We start from the raw sequence: 21,378 nt of genomic DNA, 5'->3' as shown, positions 1-21,378 counted from the left end.
AACCAAAAAAATTTAAAAAAAAAAAGCATTTTCCTCAATTTCTGTGGTGGAAAGTTCTGGAATCTGCGTGGATCAACAAATTTCTACACCCCCCGTGTTCCCCCAGGTCTCCCGAAAAAAATGGTACCTCACTTGCCTGAGTAGGCATGGTGCCTGCGACAGGAAACAGCGCAAAACGCAACGTGTTCGCACCACAATTTCGCAGTGAAAACTGGCCCTTTTTTGGCAAAGTGTCTACCTTTTGTTTTTGAACCGTGGCTCGGCCGGCCCCTAGGGAAACCTAGCAAACCTATACATTTTTGAAAACTAAACACCCAGGGGAATTCAGGATGGGGTGACTCAACTGCCTCCCACTAGGTTCTGTTACCCAGAATCCCTTGCAAACCTAAAAAATTGACAAAAAAAACAAATTTTCCTCACATTTCTGTGGTGGAAAGTTCTGTAATCTGCGTGGATCAACAAATTTCCACTCACCCCGCGTTCCCCCAGGTCTCCCGAAAAAAATGGTACCTCACTTGCCTTGATAGGCATAGTGCCTGCAACAGGAAACAGCGCAAAACGCAATGTGTTTGCACCGCAATTTCGCAAGGAAAACGGACCCTTTTTTGGCAAAGTGTCTACCTTTTGTTTTTGAACCCTAGCTCGGCCGGCCCCTAGGGAAACCTAGCAAACCTATACATTTTTGAAAACTAGACACCCAGGGGAATTCAGGATGGGGTGACTCAACTGCCTCCCACCAGGTTCTGTTACCCAGAATCACTTGCAAACCTAAGAAATGGACAAAAAAACGCATTTTTCTCACATTTCTGTGGTGGAAAGTTCTGGAATCTGAGTGGATCAACAACTTTCCACCTACCCCTTGTTTCCCTAGGTCTCCCGAAAAAAATGGTACTTCACTTGCCTGGGTCTGCCTAGTGCCTGCGACAGGAAACAGCGCAAAACGCAACGTGTTCGCACCACAAATTTGCAGTGAAAACGGGCCCTTTTTTGGCAAAGTGTCTACCTTTTGTTTTTGAACCGTGGCTCGGCCGGCCCCTAGGGAAACCTAGCAAACCTATACATTTTTGAAAACTAAACACCCAGGGGAATTCAGGATGGGGTGACTCAACTGCCTCCCACTAGGTTCTGTTACCCAGAATCCCTTGCAAACCTAAAAAATTGACAAAAAAAATGCATTTTCCTCACATTTCTGTGGTGGAAAGTTCTGGAATCTGCGTGGATCAACACATTTCCACTCACCCCGCGTTCCCCCAGGTCTCCCGAAAAAAATGGTACCTCACTTGCCTGGATAGGCATAGTGCCTGCAACAGGAAACAGCGCAAAATGCAATGTGTTCGCACCACAATTTCGCAATGAAAACGGACCCTTTTTTGGCAAAGTGTCTACCTTTCGTTTTTGAACCGTACCTTGGCCGGCCCCTAGGGAAACCTAGCAAACCTATACATTTATGAAAACTAGACACCCAGGGGAATTCAGGATGGGGTGACTCAACTGCCTCCCACCAGGTTCTGTTACCCAGAATCCCTTGCAAACCTAAAAAATTGACCAAAAAAACGCATTTTCCTCACATTTCTGTGGTGGAAAGTTCTGGAATCTACGTGGATCAACAAATTTCCACCCACCCCGTGTTTCCCCAGGTCTCCCGAAAAAAATGGTACCTCACTTGCCTGGGTCTGCCTTGTGCCTGCGACAGGAAACAGCGCAAAACGCAATGTGTTCGCACCGCAATTTCGCAGTGAAAACAGGCCCTTTTTTGGCAAAAGTCTACCTTTTGTTTTTGAACCGTAGCTCGGCCGGCCCCTAGGGAAACCTAGTAAACCTATACATTTTTGAAAACTAAACACCCAGGGGAATTCAGGATGGGGTGACTCAACTGCCTCCCACCAGGTTCTGTTACCCAGAATCCCTTGCAAACCAAAAAAATGTACAAAAAAAAACATTTTCCTCAATTTCTGTGGTGGAAAGTTCTGGAATCTGCGTGGATCAACAAATTTCTACACCCCCCGTGTTCCCCCAGGTCTCCCGAAAAAAATGGTACCTCACTTGCCTGAGTAGGCATAGTGCCTGCGACAGGAAACAGCGCAAAACACAATGTGTTCGCACCGCAATTTCGCATTGAAAACGGGCCCTTTTTTGGCAAAGTGTCTACCTTTTGTTTTTGAACCGTAGCTCGGCCGGCCCCTAGGGAAACCTAGCAAACCTATACATTTGTGAAAACTAGACACCCAGGGAAATTCAGGATGGGGTGACTCAACTGTCTCCCACCAGGTTCTGTTACCCAGAATCCCTTGCAAACCTAAAGAATTGACAAAAAAATGCATTTTCCTCATTTCTGTGGTGGAAAGTTCTGGAATCTGAGTGGATCAACAACTTTCCACCTACCCCTTGTTTCCCTAGGTCTCCCGAAAAAAATGGTACTTCACTTGCCTGGGTCTGCCTAGTGCCTGCGACAGGAAACAGCGCAAAACGCAACGTGTTCGCACCACAATTTTGCAGTGAAAACGGGCCCTTTTTTGGCAAAGTGTCTACCTTTTGTTTTTGAACCGTGGCTCGGCCGGCCCCTAGGGAAACCTAGCAAACCTATACATTTTTGAAAACTAAACACCCAGGGGAATTCAGGATGGGGTGACTCAACTGCCTCCCACTAGGTTCTGTTACCCAGAATCCCTTGCAAACCTAAAAAATTGACAAAAAAAAGCATTTTCCTCACATTTCTGTGATGGAAAGTTCTGGAATCTGCGTGGATCAACAAATTTCCACTCACCCCGCGTTCCCCCAGGTCTCCCGAAAAAAATGGTACCTCACTTGCCTGGATAGGCATAGTGCCTGCAACAGGAAACAGCGCAAAACGCAATGTGTTCGCACCGCAATTTCGCAATGAAAACGGACCCTTTTTTGGCAAAGTGTCTACCTTTTGTTTTTGAACCGTAGCTCGGCCGGCCCCTAGGGAAACCTAGCAAACCTATACATTTTGAAAACTAGACACCCAGGGGAATTCAGGATGGGGTGACTCAACTGCCTCTCACCAGGTTCTGTTACCCAGAATCCCTTGCAAACCTAAAAAATGGACAAAAAAACGCATTTTCCTCACAATTCTGTGGTGGAAAGTTCTGGAATCTGCGTGGATCAACAAATTTCCACACACCCCGTGTTTCCCCAGGTCTCCCGAAAAAAATGATACCTCACTTGCCTGGGTCTGCCTAGTGCCTGTGACAGGAAACAGCGCAAAACGCAATGTGTTCGCACCGCAATTTCGCAGTGAAAACGGCCCTTTTTTGGCAAAGTGTCTACCTTTTGTTTTTGAACCGTAGCTCAGCCGGCCCCTAGAGAAACCTAGCAAACCTATACATTTTTAAAAACTAGACACCCAGGGGAATTCAGGATGGGGTGACTCAACTGCCTCCCACCAGGTTCTGTTACCCAGAATCCCTTGCAAACATAAAAAATGGACAAAAAAAATGCATTTTCCTCACATTTCTGTGATGGAAAGTTCTGGAATCTGCGTGGATCAACAAATTTCCACCCACCCCGTGTTCCCCCAAGTCTCCCGAAAAAATGGTACCTCACTTGCCTGGGTCTGCCTAGTGCCTGCGACAGGAAACAGCGCAAATTGCAACGTGTTCGCACCGCAATTTCGCAGTGAAAACTGGCCCTTTTTTGGCAAAGTGTCTACCTTTCGTTTTTGAACCGTACCTTGGCTGGCCCCTAGGGAAACCTAGCAAACCTATACATTTATGAAAACTAGACACCCAGGGGAATTCAGGATGGGGTGACTCAACTGCCTCCCACCAGGTTCTGTTACCCAGAATCCCTTGCAAACCTAAAAAATTGACCAAAAAAACGCATTTTCCTCACATTTCTGTGGTGGAAAGTTCTGGAATCTACGTGGATCAACAAATTTCCACCCACCCCGTGTTTCCCCAGGTCTCCCGAAAAAAATGGTACCTCACTTGCCTGGGTCTGCCTTGTGCCTGCGACAGGAAACAGCGCAAAACGCAATGTGTTCGCACCGCAATTTCGCAGTGAAAACAGGCCCTTTTTTGGCAAAGAGTCTACCTTTTGTTTTTGAACCGTAGCTCGGCCGGCCCCTAGGGAAACCTAGTAAACCTATACATTTTTGAAAACTAAACACCCAGGGGAATTCAGGATGGGGTGACTCAACTGCCTCCCACCAGGTTCTGTTACCCAGAATCCCTTGCAAACCAAAAAAATGTACAAAAAAAAAGCATTTTCCTCAATTTCTGTGGTGGAAAGTTCTGGAATCTGCGTGGATCAACACATTTCTACACCCCCCGTGTTCCCCCAGGTCTCCCGAAAAAAATGGTACCTCACTTGCCTGAGTAGGCATAGTGCCTGCGACAGGAAACAGCGCAAAACACAATGTGTTCGCACCGCAATTTCCCAGTGAAAACGGGCCCTTTTTTGGCAAAGTGTCTACCTTTTGTTTTTGAACCGTAGCTCGGCCGGCCCCTAGGGAAACCTAGCAAACCTATACATTTGTGAAAACTAGACACCCAGGGAAATTCAGGATGGGGTGACTCAACTGTCTCCCACCAGGTTCTGTTACCCAGAATCCCTTGCAAACCTACAAAATTGACAAAAAAATGCATTTTCCTCATTTCTGTGGTGGAAAGTTCTGGAATCTGCGTGGATCAACAAATTTCCACCGATCCCCGCATTCCCCCAGGTCTCCTGAAAAAAATGGTACCTCACTTACGTGGGTAGGCATAGTGGCTGTAACATTAAAAGGCCCAAAGAGAACCTACAGCAAAATTACCTTATTTTTTGGGGGGGGGCACCTGAGTTTTTTGCCCGGGGCGCGGCGGCAAACCAAACCCAAATAGTTCTGAAAACTAGACACCGGGGGAGTCCAGGGAGGTATGGCATGCATGGGTCCCCCAATGTTTTCCTACCCAGTATTCCTTGCATACTTTAAATTTAGGTAAAAAAATCACTTTTCCAAACTCCGTGCTGGCACAAATGTCCTACCACCCAGCGTTCCCCTTGTTCTCCGAGTAAAATGATACCTCACTTGTGTGGGTGCGCCAAAGCAGAACAGGCCAAAAATGTATTTTTAAGAAATTGTAGCATTCAGGACTGACAAATTAAGCACAGAGAATTCAACTGTTTTGGGGTCATCCTAGTCACAGGCCTTTGGCCCACCCACACAAGTGAGGTATCATTTTACTCGGGAGATCAAGGGTAACGCTGGGTGGTAGGACATTTGTGCCGGCACGGAGATCCCAGGTCCCCAAAAATTATTTAGCCCCCTGGAAGCGACCCTTGCCCAAGGGGTCGCTTCCTTTACAAAAAAAGAACAGTCCCTGTTGTCTAGTGGGCTTTTCTACCCCCCTGGGTCCAAATTAGGCCCAAAAAACGGCCAAACTAAAAGTCTAAAAAAAATGTTAGGCCCCTAGGAAGCGACCCTTACCCAAGGGGTCGGTTCCTTCATAAATAAAAAACTATCCCTGGTGTCTAGTGGGCTTTTCTGCCCCCCCTGGGTCCAGATTCGGCCCAAAAAACGGCCGATCTGCTCCCAGGGGGGGGCAGAAAAGTCTAAAAAAAATCGGGGCCCACTACGAAGCGACCCTTACGCAAGGGGTCGCTTCCTTTATAAATTAAATAAAATCCCTGGTGTCTAGTTGGCTTTTCTGCCCCCCCCTGGGTGCAGATCGGCCAAAAAATGGCCGATCTGCCCCAGGGGGGGCATAAAAGTCTGTAAAATAATTTGGCCCCCTAAGAAAGCGACCCTTGCCCAAGGGGTCGCTTCCTGCACAAAAAAAAACCAAACACAAGCAATCCCTGGTATCTAGTGGGGCATTCCTGGTGCACGATCGCGACGCTGTGCGCGATCGTGCACCAGGAATGCTGTGCATTGGGACTTCAGGGGAGATGAAACACTGTTTCCTCCCCCCCGATGCCTCAAGGCACCAAGAAACGGGCCCCCCGCCCCACCGGAGCACCAAAAACTCACCCTTCCCGCTGGACGCGCTGGAAACAAATGGCTTCCAGCGCGTCCAGCGCTTCCTGATGACGTCGGCGCGCGCTGTGCGCGCTGACGTCACCAGGAAGCGTGGGGGGGCCAGGGGGTGGCAGCGGAAAGTCTTCCGCTGCAACCCCAGGTAAAAGCACCAACATCGATGCTCCGGGGGGGAACGCCAGGGCTCCCCCCGAGGGCTGTGCTGATGACGGAGCGGTTCCGTCATCAGCACAGCCCAACCGACGCTGATGATGGAACCGCTCCGTCATCAGCGTCGAAGGGGTTAATAAGTCAGTTATACAATCAATTTTACAAACAAAAACATTCATTTAGACAGTTATTTACCCATTTATTCTTCCATCGATCTTTAGATATACATATATAAAAAATATTTATTTTTCAGAAAGACACACATTCACTGGATGATGTCATCAGTGATGTCATTTGAGATGTCATCAGTGATGTCATGAGTGATGTCACTGACCATGTCATGAGTGATGTAATATGTGACGTCATCAGCAGTGCATTGCGGGCACGCGAGCTATAGTTAGCTGAACTAACTATAACAGGGAAATTTCAATGTTTTTGTATGAGTGAAATGTCCAGCTAACTATAACATGTGTGAAACCTATGTTTTTTTCAGTGAATTTCTAAGGTTTTTAAATGCTAATTCCTAACTATAACGGGGCTAGAACCTATGGTTTTTTCAGTGAATTTATATATATATATATATAGATCTGTGAGCAAGGGTGGATGCCCGAAACGCGTCAGATTAATTAACTCTACTCAATAAATATCTTTGCCTAAGAATACATTTGGATTTGCGTTGTCTCTACCATCGCGGTGGCGGGGTGGTGGGAGACTGCTTTGTTTATATATATATATATATATATATATATATATATATATATATATATATATATATATATATATATATATATATTACCTACTGGCGGTCGCCAGTAGGTATATATAGTTAGGATTTTTTCTCTATGGGATTTTTGAAAATTGTATGTCTAATAACTTTGGCGTTTGTGGGCGGAATTGGCTGAAACTTTCAGGAAAATGGAACATTATGTTCCTGAGCAGTCCCTGAAAATTTGGGGGGGTTTCGTCAAGGGGGGGCCGAGAAAAAAGGGGGGTCCCAAAACGCGTTTTCCCATGTTAATTTCCATAGGGCGGTTGGCCTCACTTTTAGCCCGAACGGCTGAATGGATTTGCATGAAACTTGGCAAAATTGTAGGGACTGGTAGCCCGATGTGCCTTTGCTAGGTCTCAATATATGTGTTCCAGTGGATTTTGAGAAATTAACGTTCAAAAAAATATATATATCTGTAAGCGCGCTCCTGGCAGCGCCCCGGTTCGCAAACCTGACACGTAACGGAACTTCGCGAAGCGAAGCTGATTGGGTCTCCGGTGTCTGTCAACATTCTAAACAGTCCGGAGCGGCCGCCATCTTGTCTCTCGGTAGGATCGAGAGACAAGAGGAGGCCAAAACAAAGGGGGAAATGACCATAAGGGGGCATAGTAGATCCTCCCTGACCCCCTAGGTTTGATGTGGAGGCTTTAAAAGGGCCCCGCGGGGCAAAACAAAATAAAAAAAATATATTTTTTTTTGCGTGGGGAGCGCCCGGTACGCGCACCGTGAAGCGGTCCGAGGAGCGTACTATGAAGAAAAAAGAAAGACAGGGCATAAAAAATTTAGCAATTTTGTTATAAATGGAAGGTAGTTCTGAAAAAAACTGTTTTTTTATTCTTTTTCTTTTTTTTCTTTTTTTTCTTAATTTTCTGAACAATTTTTTGATTTTTGAAAACTATTTTGTGTTTTTTTTGTGTTTTTTAGGGGAAATAACAAAAAAGCAGGGTTTGAACATGTCTCAACAGGAGCAAAAAAAAATAAAAAGGATTAATTGTTTTCTCATCTTGTTGCATTTATGATTTTCTCCAGCTCGGTTAATCAAAGTAATACTCTTCTCTCCATAACAAATAGTTCCTCCACAATATATACAAACTATTTTGAAGTGTTCAAAAGGAGCTTGAATATTGTGGATTATTTCTCGGCCTTCTGGTCCGGCGAATGAGCTTTGTCCACTGGAGGTGCTGGGGATGACATTTGGGGGGTTGGCAGCAAGATCCCTTACTTGTGCTGGGGAAAGATTATTAGGATGCCAACGCTCCATGTGGCGAATCATTGTATGATTCCCAAAGCTGTATTTCTTGTTGGGGTTGCCACGAGAAAGTATATTTTTACATATCAAACAAGACACATGGGGTGCATTGACCTTCTTTTGTCCAGGTGGAATTTAAAAAAATTGCCATATGTAGTGCTCTTTAATATGGCTCTGCCTTGGTGTTTCTGGCAGGAACTGCCTTACTTGCTCTTCCTCCTCCTCCTCCTCTTCGTCCTCATTATCTTCCTCTCTACCAATGTCCAGTGTTGGAGGTGGTCCTTTTGGTGGTGGTGGTGGTGGTGGTGGTTGCTGAGAAGCACCAGCTGCAGCTATTACAGAAGCCATTGTCAAAAATAGGTCTTGCTCTCTGGAAGTAGAAAGTAAGAATGAGGTAAAAACAAGGAGGGGTTTTCATCATTTGGGAAAAAAAGTAGTTCTAAACCAATGAAAAGTGTTATTGTTAGGTCACATGACCTAGCCTAACAACATTAGGAAACCAAAAGTGAAATGAACCAATGAAAAGTGTTATTTTTAGGTCACATGACCTAGTCTAACAACATTAGGAAACCAAAAGTGAAATGAACCAATGAAAAGTGTTATTTTTAGGTCACATGACCTAGCCTAACAACATTAGGAAACCAAAAGTGAAATGAACCAATGAAAAGTGTTATTAACAAGTCACATGACCTGTTATGCTTACGTTACGCGCTCCGCGCCGCGCCCCGGATCGCTTCCGGGAAGCTGCGCTTCGCGGACCGGAGCGCTTCCGGGTGCGCTAACGCGGCGCGTCATATGACGCATTACGCGACAACGCGATACGTCGCGTTTACGCAACGCGTCACGATGTTGTTTTCTAACGCGGTAGTTGCGCAAACGGAACGTTTACCGGTTCGCGGACCGAGTCGCGGCACCAAATTGAGCTAACGGGAAGCTCACCGGTTCGCGTACCGGGAGCAAAACAAAAAAAATAATTAAAAAAAATACATTAAAAAAATGTATTAAAAACATATAAAATATATTTTTCGATTTAAAGAAGAATACATTTTAAAGGTTTTGATATTTGCTATTAAAAAACCATTGAAATAAAAACCATAGGTTATAGACCATATATAGTTAGGAATTAGCATTTACAAAACCTTGAAAATTCACTGAAAAAACCATAGGTTAGAGACCATATATAGTTAGCTGGACATTTTATTGACATAAAACCAATGAAATTCCATATATAGTTAGTTGCACTAACTATATATCGCGCACCCGCAATCCACTGCTGATGATGTCACATATTACATCATTCATGACATGGTCAGTGACATCACTGATGACATCTCAAATGACATCACTGATGACATCACTGATGACATCATCCAGTGACTGTGTGTTTCTGTAAAGTTTAAATATGTTTTACATATTGAAGAATGAGAGGATATATAAGTGTCTGGATGAAAGATTCAGTAGGTGCGTGACTGACTGTATGATTGAGTGATTAAATGTGTCTTACTGAATGCATGGGTTAGTGACTAAACTGTCTGAATGTGGGCAACAGTATGTCTGGTGTGTAAGCTACTGCATGTGTTGATCAGTAGCTATACGACAGGCTATATGTGTTATTGATTGGTTGCCCGAGTATTTGTATGGGAGACTGAGTGTGTGTGTAAGTAGCTGGCATATATAAATGACTATACATAAGAGCCACTAATTGTGCGAGTGGCTGTATGGATCATTGTGTACTTGTATCAGTAATTGTATACCAAAGTAAGTATATGTTAGTATATGTTTTAATAAGTAAGGTGTTTTGTGTATAACTGTATAGTTGAGGAAATGGAAGTGTGATTGAATCTTTGCATGACTGACTAGATGTGTGAGTAACTCAATGGATGAGTGGCAGAATGTGAGTGTCTGTATAGGTGTTTGAGTGCAGATGATAGTGTTGTATTGATGAGTGACTATATGTATGAGTAATTCTATGGGTAAATGAGTGGATGAGTGTATAGACCTAGGAATCAGTGTGTGCATATGTAGTAACTGGTATTGGTGTGTCAATGACTTCAAGAATGGTTGTCTGTGTTTAACACTGGGTGTATCAAAGGTAATATTAGAGTGTGAGGACGTGCATCGTATTATCACATGAATGATATCATCAGTGTTGTGATCAGTGATGTCAATTGAGATGTCATCAGTGATGTCATTTGAGATGACATCAGTGATGTCATCAGTGATGTCACTGACCATGTCATGAATGATGTAATATGTGACATCATCAGCAGTGGATTGCGGGTGCGCGATATATAGTTAGTGCAACTAACTATATATGGAATTTCATTGGTTTTATGTCAATAAAATGTCCAGCTAACTATATATGGTCTCTAACCTATGGTTTTTTCAGTGAATTTTCAAGGTTTTGTAAATGCTAATTCCTAACTATATATGGTCTATAACCTATGGTTTTTTCAGTGATATATATATATATATTCACTGAAAAAACCATAGGTTATAGACCATATATAGTTAGGAATTAGCATTTACAAAACCTTGAAAATTCACTGAAAAAACCATAGGTTATAGACCATATATAGTTAGGAATTAGCATTTACTAAACCTTATTTTACTCACACAAAACCATTGAAATTCCATATATAGTTAGTTGCACTAACTATATATCGCGCACCCGCAATCCACTGCTGATGATGTCACATATTACATCATTCATGACATGGTCAGTGACATCACTGATGACATCACTGATGACATCTCAAATGACATCACTGATGACATCACTGATGACATCTCAAATGACATCACTGATGACATCATGACACACCAATACCAGTTACTACATACGCACTCACTGATTCCTACGTCTACACACACATTCACTCATTCACCCATACAATAACTCATACATACAGTCACTTATTATTACAACACTATCATATGCACTCATACACCTATGCAGACAGTCACACACTGCCACTCATCCATGGAGTTACTCACACACCAAGTCAGTCCTGTAAAGAATCAATCACACTTCCATTTCTTCATCTATACAGTTAAACACAGAACACCATACTTCAGTGACATCACTGATGACATCACTAATGACATCTGAAATGACATCACTGATGACATCTCAAATGACATCACTGATGACATCATGACACACCAATACCAGTTACTACATACGCACTCACTGATTCGTACGTCTACACACACATTCACTCATTCACCCATACAATTACTCATACATACAGTCAGTTATTATTAGAACACTATCATATGCACTCATACACCTAGTCAGTCCTGTGAAGAATCAATCACACTTCGATTTCCTCATCTATAGTTAAACACAGAACACCATACTTTTCACACATATACTAACACATACTTACTCTCTTATACAATCACTGATACAAGTACACATTGATATGCACAGAGTCACACACCTCCCAGCCAGCCACACACACACTCAGTCTTCCATACATCCAGTCATTCTTCAATATGTAAAACGTATTTAAACTTTACAAAAACACACAGACACTAGATGATGTCATCAGTGATGTCATTTGAGATGTCATCAGTGATGTCATCAGTGATGTCACTGACCATGTCATGAATGATGTAATATGTGACATCATCAGCAGTGGATTGCGGGTGCGCGATATATAGTTAGTGCAACTAACTATATATGGAATTTCAATGGTTTTGTGTGAGTAAAATAAGGTTTAGTAAATGCTAATTCCTAACTATATATGGTCTATAACCTATGGTTTTTTCAGTGAATTTTCAAGGTTTTGTAAATGCTAATTCCTAACTATATATGGTCTATAACCTATGGTTTTTTCAGTGAATTTCATTGGTTTTTTAACAGCTAATATCTGTAGCTGTAAAATTTATTCTTCTTTAAATCCAAAAATATATTTTATATGTTTATGAATAATTATTTTTTTAAATATTTTTTTTTCTTCGTTCCCGCTTCGCGAATCGGGAACCTTACAGTAAAAAAATGTTCAGCAAAATAAAAAAAAAAGTTCTTTTCAGAACTACCTCCCCGTTATTAAAAAATTGGTACAATATTTGGAACTGTGCCAACCTCTATTTCTCTTAGTTCGCTTCCTAGTTCGCTCGCTGGTACGCGAACTGGAAGCGAACCAAAAACAGTAAGTATAAGGGAAGGAAACACACACTTATGTTAAAAGAAAGACAGCTATAGGGGAGTAAACTAGAGATACTATTACCCATAATCCACTACTGATGATGTCACATATTACATCATTCATGACATGCTCAGTGACATCATCAGCAGAGGATTGCGGGTTTTTTGGCAACATGCCTTATCGACGGTTTAATAACGCTGCCTTTTGCTTTATATAAGTTTTCAAATTGTATGAAATATATACCAATAGGTCTTTATGAACCTTTAGGTAGTGCTTTTGTTCATGAGGTCTGGTCGCTTCCATACACATACAGATGTTTCAAAGATGATCAAGAAGTTTATCTGAATGGAGAGGAATGCACTGAGACGCCAGATCATTCACTAATGTGTAGGCACATACAGTTACACGATTCATGCAACAAACAGCGACCAAATATGGCTTGCGTGATGCAAGGCACGCCAGTTCCTGCTATCATCCCCACGTTCAAGTTGTTGGAAAATGGTAGTTATTTGATGCTCAATAATGAAGATTGTTCTGAGTTAATTAAAAGTATTCCTTTTATCGTAACAGTAAGTGAACGGGTTATTTGCTGCAGAAATGTTCTATTTCCTCCCACACATGAACATAGGGAGTTTTCAATCTGGCCACAAATACCAACCTTGGGACACGTTTCAACAGCATGACAAGAATAAGAGCTCTTTTGTCTCAGAGAGAGGTGGCCTTGAGTTCGGCCCGTGAAACTTTCGTACTTCACATAGCGAACACCCGTACACAGGTTTGCCTTTCAATTTCAGCAACATGTTTCCGACTATCTTTAACGCATCCTCCACAAAATCCCTGGCACACTTTTTTAAAGTTGTTACCAGTGGTCTCGTGACTTCATTTGAGAAAATCTTTGGAGTCATCCCTACTCCCTTTCATTCCATTTTCTCCACTCTGGTTCGTGGATTGCATTTTTACTTGCATTACCAGCGGACGCTCTTGTACTTTTTTACATTTTTAAATATGGATGTCCCTCCTATGCAACCTCCGACCCTGCAGCTGCTGACACTGTTCCGCAATCGCATGCTAGAATATTATGGCACAATGCCGTTGGCGATATTAAGCACGGCATATGGATTATCTTTTCGGTTCTCCTACTTCACCTGTGTCCAGCCTGTATTTCACTGCCTGACCTGTGATTTCGATTGGGCCATTGATTTGTGTCTCTGCGGACCGGTTTCTCCTGACGTCGACTTTAATCAGCTGATGACTCCTATCATTACTCACGAGTTGATTTGTCCTGGCGAAAGGATTATGGCTGTGGCATTGATGCATGGACTACTTGGTCCCTGGAATTTACTGGCGGCAGCACAGTCTTTCTTGGAACACAGCTTTCTTGAAAACCCACCGAGCTGTCCTCTGATGGTGATAGAGGATCCGGTGCTGGGAGAGCACGTATGTTCTTTTCCGCTTTTAAATTGGATGGCTGAACTGTTTTCGGATGAAGACGGTGACTTCCTGTTGGAGGCTGTTGCAGCTTATTTTGCATACACAGTTATGTCATAGACCTTTTTCATGTTTCATATGCTGAGTACTAGCATTTCATTGACAATTCATTGACTTAATTGTCAAGTTTTTATTATTTACCTTGCCTATTGGCTTAAGACTCGATAAAGTACTTGGCTGTTTTATTTTTCTTTAGCATTGAATTTTCCTAGTTTTTAATGCTTTACCTTGCGGACCGTCCACATATAAACTTGCAATCTGCTCTCATGAGATGGCACTTCTATTATCTTATTCAGTTCGTTTCCGGATCATGAGGAGGTGTCATCTAGGTCCTGGATATCTTTACACCGTGTTAAGTTAGCATGGGCTCATTACCGGTTTAAACGCCATTTTTCCTTTTTTGCAACTTCTGCACACGACATTTAGTTGTTGCTTTAGCTTTCCACCTAGTAGTTCATCGTGGTTTACATGAGAATAATATGTTATTGCTCTACTATCTGCTTTGCTTGTTAAACTATATCTGTACAGCGAGTGCTAAAGTTTCAAGAACAACACGATACAGAATTGTTATGAGGTCTGATCTCCACGACTTCATACTCATAACATAAGTGCAACTTCTGCCAATTCTGGGCATGAGGCGGGTTTTATATTGCTTTGCCGAACACACATACACAACAGTTGATGCGGTTCACATGAAGAGAGAGCTGGTGTATGCTGATGTGATTCCTTCAAATCTAAGACACTAAAGTATGGGCACGCCCTAAACCAACACAAAGAGACCTTCTTAGCAAATAATATAATATGTGTATTAGGGAGGGTGAGATATAAGCAGCCGCGGGCCGTGGAGGGAGTTACGGTGAGGCAGGGAGGCGGGGAGGGGGAGAAGCAGGGTGGAGCCCTCTCTACCTTGCCCCTCCCCCTCCCCGCCTCCCTGCCCCACCGTAACTCCCTCCACGGCCCGCGGCTGCTTATAAGTGTTGCTAACTCTTATTCATTTACAGCATGTTAACATACTGTCACCATTCGCTTTTTATGTACTAGTAACTATGCTGGTAATTTTGCTACTGATAATATGTGTACTTGTATTCTCCACCCTGCTTCTCCCCCTCCCCGCCTCCATGCCTCACCGTAACTCCCTCCACGGCCCGCGGCTGCTTATAAGTGTTGCTAACTCTTATTCATTTACAGCATGTTAACATACTATCACCATTCACTTTTTATGTACTAGTAACTATGCTGGTAATTTTGCTACTGATAATATGTGTACTTTTATTATCTAAGGTACTACGCCTGAGAAGACGGCATTAGTAAATAAACATTTCAAATACACATGTGTTCTTCTTAACTCCATGTTCTGGTTTCTAAGAAATATATAACGACCGACTGTTCATGAGTTCCACGTATCCTGAGGTACTATAAGTTCATATTCTGGATTGTCTAAACATTGAGAGTTTGTTATATCCAATGTGACACTGTACCTAGCTTGCTAAATAGTTTTTGATTACTAACGTGAGTTTTGGGACACCCTAATTCGCCGAGGTTCCAATCCTCTGTCCACAGTTCTGTGTGAGAACAGAAACCCTGCGACAGGGGCACCCCCGACCCTTGCTGGAGCTTCATCACACTTGCGATACAACTCCAGCAATGCGCCACCTTTACGGCACAGATACATCACGCATCTGTGCTGTTTTTGCCCCGTGATGCGCCGCATTGTAAATGCAGCACACCATAGGTGACGGAACAGCGGCACAGAATGACTAACACATCCCTGGTGATGCGCCAGTCATCATAAATCTATCCCTATGCTTCTTATCTTGTTAGAGATGAACCGCCATATGTATCATCAAAGTTATTTGCATTTCCTAAATAGCGAACTTTAAGGAATAAATAGCGATTCTTTACCATTCCTAGTTTGCGATGAGCTATTTGCTAATTAGCCGAATGTAGCCCAATGAAGCCCAATGTAGCCCAATGTAGCCCAAAGATGGCCGCCAGACACACAAAAAAACAAATGTAGCCCAAATATCAGCCAGATGTAGCCCAACTATAGCCCAGTGACAGAATGACCAATCAGCTTCGCAAACCTCCGTTACGCGAAGCGGAGCGCTGTTACAGATATATATCTTTTTTTGAACGTTAATTTCTCAAAATCCACTGGAGCACATATATTGAGACCTAGCAAAGGCACATCGGGCTACCAGTCCCTAATATTTTGCCAAGTTTCGTGCAAATCCATTCAGCCGTTCAATTATTATTTTTATTATTTTTTTTTGCCCCGCGGGGCCCTTTTAAAACCTCCACATCAAACCTAGGGGGTCAGCGAGGATCTACTATGCCCCCTTATAGTTATTTCCCCCTTTGTTTTGACCTCCTCTTGTCTCTCGATCCTACCGAGAGACAAGATGGCGGCCGCTACGGACTGTTTGGAATGTTGACAGACGCCGGAGAACCAATCAGCTTCGCTTCACAAAGCTCCGTTGCGCGAAAAGTCCGCGAACCAGAGCGCTAACCGGTCCGCTGTTACAGATATATATCTTTTTTTAAACGTTAATTTCTCAAAATCCACTGGAGCACATATATTGAGACCTACAAAAGGCACATCGGGCTACCAGTCCCTACAATTTTGCCAAGTTTCGTGCAAATCCATTCAGCCGTTCGGGCTAAAAGTGAGGCCAACCGCCCTATGGAAAACTCAATGTTAAAAACACGTTTTGGGACCCCCCTTTTTTCTCGGCCCCCCCTTGACGAACCCCCCCCAAATTTTCAAGGGCTGCTCAGAAACAAAATGTGCCATTTTCCTGAAAATTTCAGCCAATTCCGTCCACAAACGCCAAAGTTATTAGACATAGAATTTTCAAAAAACCCATAGAGAAAAAATCCTAACTATATATACCTACTGGCGACCGCCAGTAGGTAATATATACATATTTTAACTTATATATTTTTTTTGTTAGGCTTTGAATTGTGAATTCACATTGGACTATGCTTGGACCCTACTGGATTCTCCATTTGAACTAGGCATTCCTTTTATTCTTTCTTATTATTCTTGCAAGACTAATTCCCATATTGACAGACTCTATGTAATTCCTTCTTTAATACCTCCTAGATGGCTGACATGAAGATAGGAAAAGACACACAATTGATGGACAGAATGCAGAACAAATCAAAACATTCACCTCCAGTCAAGAGATCTGGGCTAAATCCATCATTCTTTTGTTCACCATGCCACCCCAGTTTAGACCTGGCCATATGCAAATCAGTCTTGACCCTGTGCCTCATGGAAGCAGTCCAGCCCAAACTGCCAAACCAGGTCCTCTCCTGTTTTTGCTTTGCCATTGACATTCAGGACTGTTTGGCTAATGTGTTATCTTCACCAGGCCCATCTGCAGCCTAGGCTTAAATATTCATTTAGGCCCTATGCTCTAATCTTTTCAATGCTTTTATCTCTGTGGGACTGTGATGGCGCTCTGTGCTTCTCAGTAGAATTCTTGCTGATCATCCACTCAGTGCTGCCATCACTAGCTCGGGGAAAGCTCAAAGCTTCTTTGTTAGCCCGTCGACTAAATGGATGCTCACTGCTGTGATGAAGTCACTGGGAGGGGCTTATTGCCACTTAGAGGACTTTAAGTAGGTCACCATTTATCTGGGAATACTTTCAAGTTCACTCCTAGTGGTCTGGGACCTGTAATCGTCAAACTAATCACCACAAAAGGAAAAACAAAGATAGGGTGAGAGATACCACGACTCCCCTCCCCAGTTGGCCACCCTGCCTATGATGGGGTTTAATAGCAGCACTGGCAGTGCTTTCAGCTGAAGCACCCTATCACAGTACTGTCAGGAGACTTCAATACTATGGCCTCATACTTATTTGGAATATGAGAAGAAACATTCCACAGGCATGGGTGTTATTTTGAAATTGGACTCTTCAATGATACTGTCTTTTTCTAAAAGCTCATCATCTTGAGTACAGGGCTATGTTCTGATCAGGAAGAGTTCTTGGGCTGTCAGCTCCCTTGTAAGTGCATCCAGAAGCTGCCTTCTTACGGTGTCTGGAGTCTTTTCCCAGAGCTCTCTTCTTGCTTGGTGGGCAATGTCGCTCTTAAAATTGTTTCATCCACCTCAGCTGCCATATTCTCCATCCCTAGGTAGGCTTGACCATGTGGTACTACAGTAGACCCTTGAGAGAGGTGAGCAATTGGAAAGGACTGGGGCAAGATCCGTATCAAATATTTATGATTGGTTGACATTTTGACAGACTATATATTGATAAATATTTTTGCAGTCTGTATTTTTCCATTCCTTGTGTTGACAAGATGCCATAGACTTTGGTGGAAGGATATCACTGTCTCAACATATAATTTCAGATCAATAGTGGACTGCAGGAGTTTCACTGGCTCACCATATAATTCTGCAGCCACAACGGATTGGTAACCTTACGTAACATGCAAGGAGAACAAATTACTTACCTTCGGTAACACCTTATCTGGTAGAGACTATATCTAGCTTCAGATTCCTTACCTTCGAATTTCCACAGGCAACAGACAGTATCCAGAAGATTATTTGTGAGCAGTACCCCTGCGCGCTGGTAGGTGGCATTGATTGGCTCTGCATGGCATCATCCTGCATCAGAAGTGACGTCCTCTGTACCTATATAGGCACCACCCAGGTGTGCTGACGTCAGTTACTTTTGTGGAATGAGATCGCAGAACTTCAGAAATCTGCTTCTTGGCCAAAGGGTAGCAGATTTTGACACAAAGCACAACCCAACAAGAGACGATTTGCTTCTGTAACACCCGACCTTTCTTCACACCAACATACCCCACAAAGATTTGGTCATCCACCAGAATGCTTAGCAAAAAACAAACAGGTTGTAGTGTTCCCTTACAGGGAAATGTCCGCACATTCGCTAGGCAATCAGAAATGAGAATATAAAAAAGAGTGAAAAATACAAATATCCTACTGTGTGTATCTACACGGGTGCTAAATTTGCCCTAAACACCTACTACCTAACGGTGTTGTAAGCACACCTAGATGTGCATCCAACATAGCGAAAGAAACTAGGGCTTTTGCAGCACACCACTTATCAATATTCAGTCTTATTTATGGATATCTCATTTGTGGGTATGAGTAACCCCCTTTACTACAATAAGAGACAATTCAACAAATAGTCGCAGGTGGGGAATCAAGAAAGATCAGTCTTCTTGCTGTTCAGTAGCCTTTATTGTATTTCAAAAATATTCTTTCCTAAAAAAACTTCCAGCACACGACTTGCCGACAAGTGTTTCATCTTTTTCCAAAGACTTTTTCAAGGCTGGAATGTCAAAACATGTACTATATACAATACATACATTTAAAAAAGGACAACATATATATATATATATATATATATATATATATATATATATATATATACACATATATATATATATATATATTTTTTTTTTTACACATGTACTATTATACAAAATATATTAGTAGACAATACCGATATGTACACGTGAACAAATTTACACATAAAGATAAACCACATAGCGACACATATGACATTATCACATACTAATCAGAGCAATGCCTGTGTGTGGGTGTACACATATTCACATAAGATCTGTGCAAAAAACACAGAAAGCCAAAGGACCCAGATTGCCCAAGTAGAATCACGAAATGCATGGTGTGATAAGCAGAATCAATACTGTACAGTAGGAAAGAGCGAGAGAGGAAAATAACATAGACCCAAGAATCCGAAAAAAGTGAGCACGTCCATAGAATTGTGTAGATGTCAGCTAAACAACTAATACAAATACTGACCATAAATGTAGAGATCATAAATAACAGGACTGTGTGTGGGCCAAGCCTGGTCCCACGCAATAGAACGGTCGAAATCGGCAATTTGTCACTGTGATCTCCCGGATAAGCTCTAAAAGACACAGAATCACAATGATACAAGATCACACCAGTTACTATACTGGACAGCGCATAGCTTTGACAAATAATAGCCATGCTCGCATCCTTATACCCCTGTCTATTGTTCCAGACAAAAGGTTAGCTTTTTATACATCAACTTCCCGCACTAGTAATGCCCATTATCCACCAGAATGCTGTCAAGGTAGAACAGCAATGCTGTTTTTGGGTACACATGGTGGAGTCGCTCCTCTACTTCAAAAGGATATGGAGAAACCTAGAAGGAAGGTAGGGTGATGGACTGTCCTACATAGAATGGTATGACCGCTTTTGGCAGAAAGGAGACCCTTGTGTGAAGCACCACTTTGTCAGTGTGTATAGTGAAATACGGTGGTTTGGAGGACAGGGTGTGGGAGTAATGGCCCAAGAGGCATGCAGTGTTCACAGACTGCAATGCTAAGCTGGCAGAAGAAAACATTTTCTTCCCCAAATAGTCTAGCCTTTTGGATTCCTTGTCTGGAAGAGTGGTAGGGAATGCACCCGGGAAGTCGAGGCTTGGTCTACCAAGCTCTTTGGTGTAGGTTGTTGGGTGAGGAAGTTTGGGTCCCCTGGTGTGGGGCGATGGCGGCGGGCAATCGTCCTATTCACAGGAGCCCCTACGTTGGGATTGGACCCCCAACAGGACATCAGTGAAGTCATAATTGCACAGGAGTAGGGGTTGTGTGAGGACACTCCCGATTGGAGCACCTCTGTCAAGATGTAGGTCTTGACTGCCAGAGAGGGCAACTAAAGGTCAAGGATCTCAGCCGCCCTCTCCACCACCATTGCATACTAGTCACCCTCCTCCATAGCCATGGGAGGGTAAGAAATTATACCAGTATCTATAGAAGTATTCAGTCAACTTGCATCACCCGGTTCCTCACTCCAGTCCATATTCTTCAAGGTCCAGTGACTTCTCCCGTTCCTTCCTCAGTCAAAGCCCATGGGAAGAAGGCTAAGGCTCTGATCCAGGAAGCACGGTTCCTGTCGGAGTCAGTGTCAGACGATACCCATCCAGCTCTGCATTGGAGGTGGGGATCAAAATGGGCATAATACAAGTGCTGATTCTCCCTTTCCTCATTGGTGGCCGAATGAGGAGAAGTCAAAGAGAGCTTAAGCTTTTTTCTTTTTTCTTGTGCCTTTTACCTGAGTGTCCCGAGGACTTTGAATGGGGCAAAGAAGACTTCTGGCTCCGTGAACAATCCCGGGACCTCCCATTGACTGGGATCTGGATTTCCATGGAGTTGCATGCCGGGGCACTAGCAGCTTCAGGGACTGCTCCACCAAAGCCTTCGGGATCATGGCACGGTAATCGGGACATGACTTGGTGTTGTGGTCGTGCTTCAGGGACCACAGACAGATAAGGTGCAGGTCCTCCACCCATATCGGCCTCTGACAGGCGCTGCAAGGCTTAAAACCTGTCTTAAAAGATGACATCCTCAACACACCAGGCGGTGATACCTCAAAATGTTTTGAAAAAGTCTGTCAAAAATGACAGAGGGGTAGCTTTTTTCCAGATCAGCGCTGGCTGACACGGAAAGAAAAGAACTGCCATCAGCACGCCTGGGTGGTGCCTATGGGTGGTCGCTGCTACGAGTAGCTGATCAACACCACCTATCGGTGCGCAGGGTACTTCTCATGAAAAATC

General features: G+C 43.2%; 1 protein-coding gene across 7 annotated transcripts in view; it reads right to left on the bottom strand.

Annotated features, from left to right (window-relative positions):
• Positions 1–21,378, bottom strand: part of LOC144769184 (uncharacterized) — a 4,448,662-nt gene that overhangs the window by 2,482,555 nt on the left and 1,944,729 nt on the right. The gene's annotated exons all lie outside the window — the stretch shown is intronic.

This window comes from Lissotriton helveticus, chromosome 7, assembly GCF_964261635.1.
Source record: "Lissotriton helveticus chromosome 7, aLisHel1.1, whole genome shotgun sequence".
NCBI lineage: Eukaryota > Metazoa > Chordata > Amphibia > Caudata > Salamandridae > Lissotriton > Lissotriton helveticus.
This window is presented reverse-complemented; position numbering and strand designations above follow the sequence as displayed.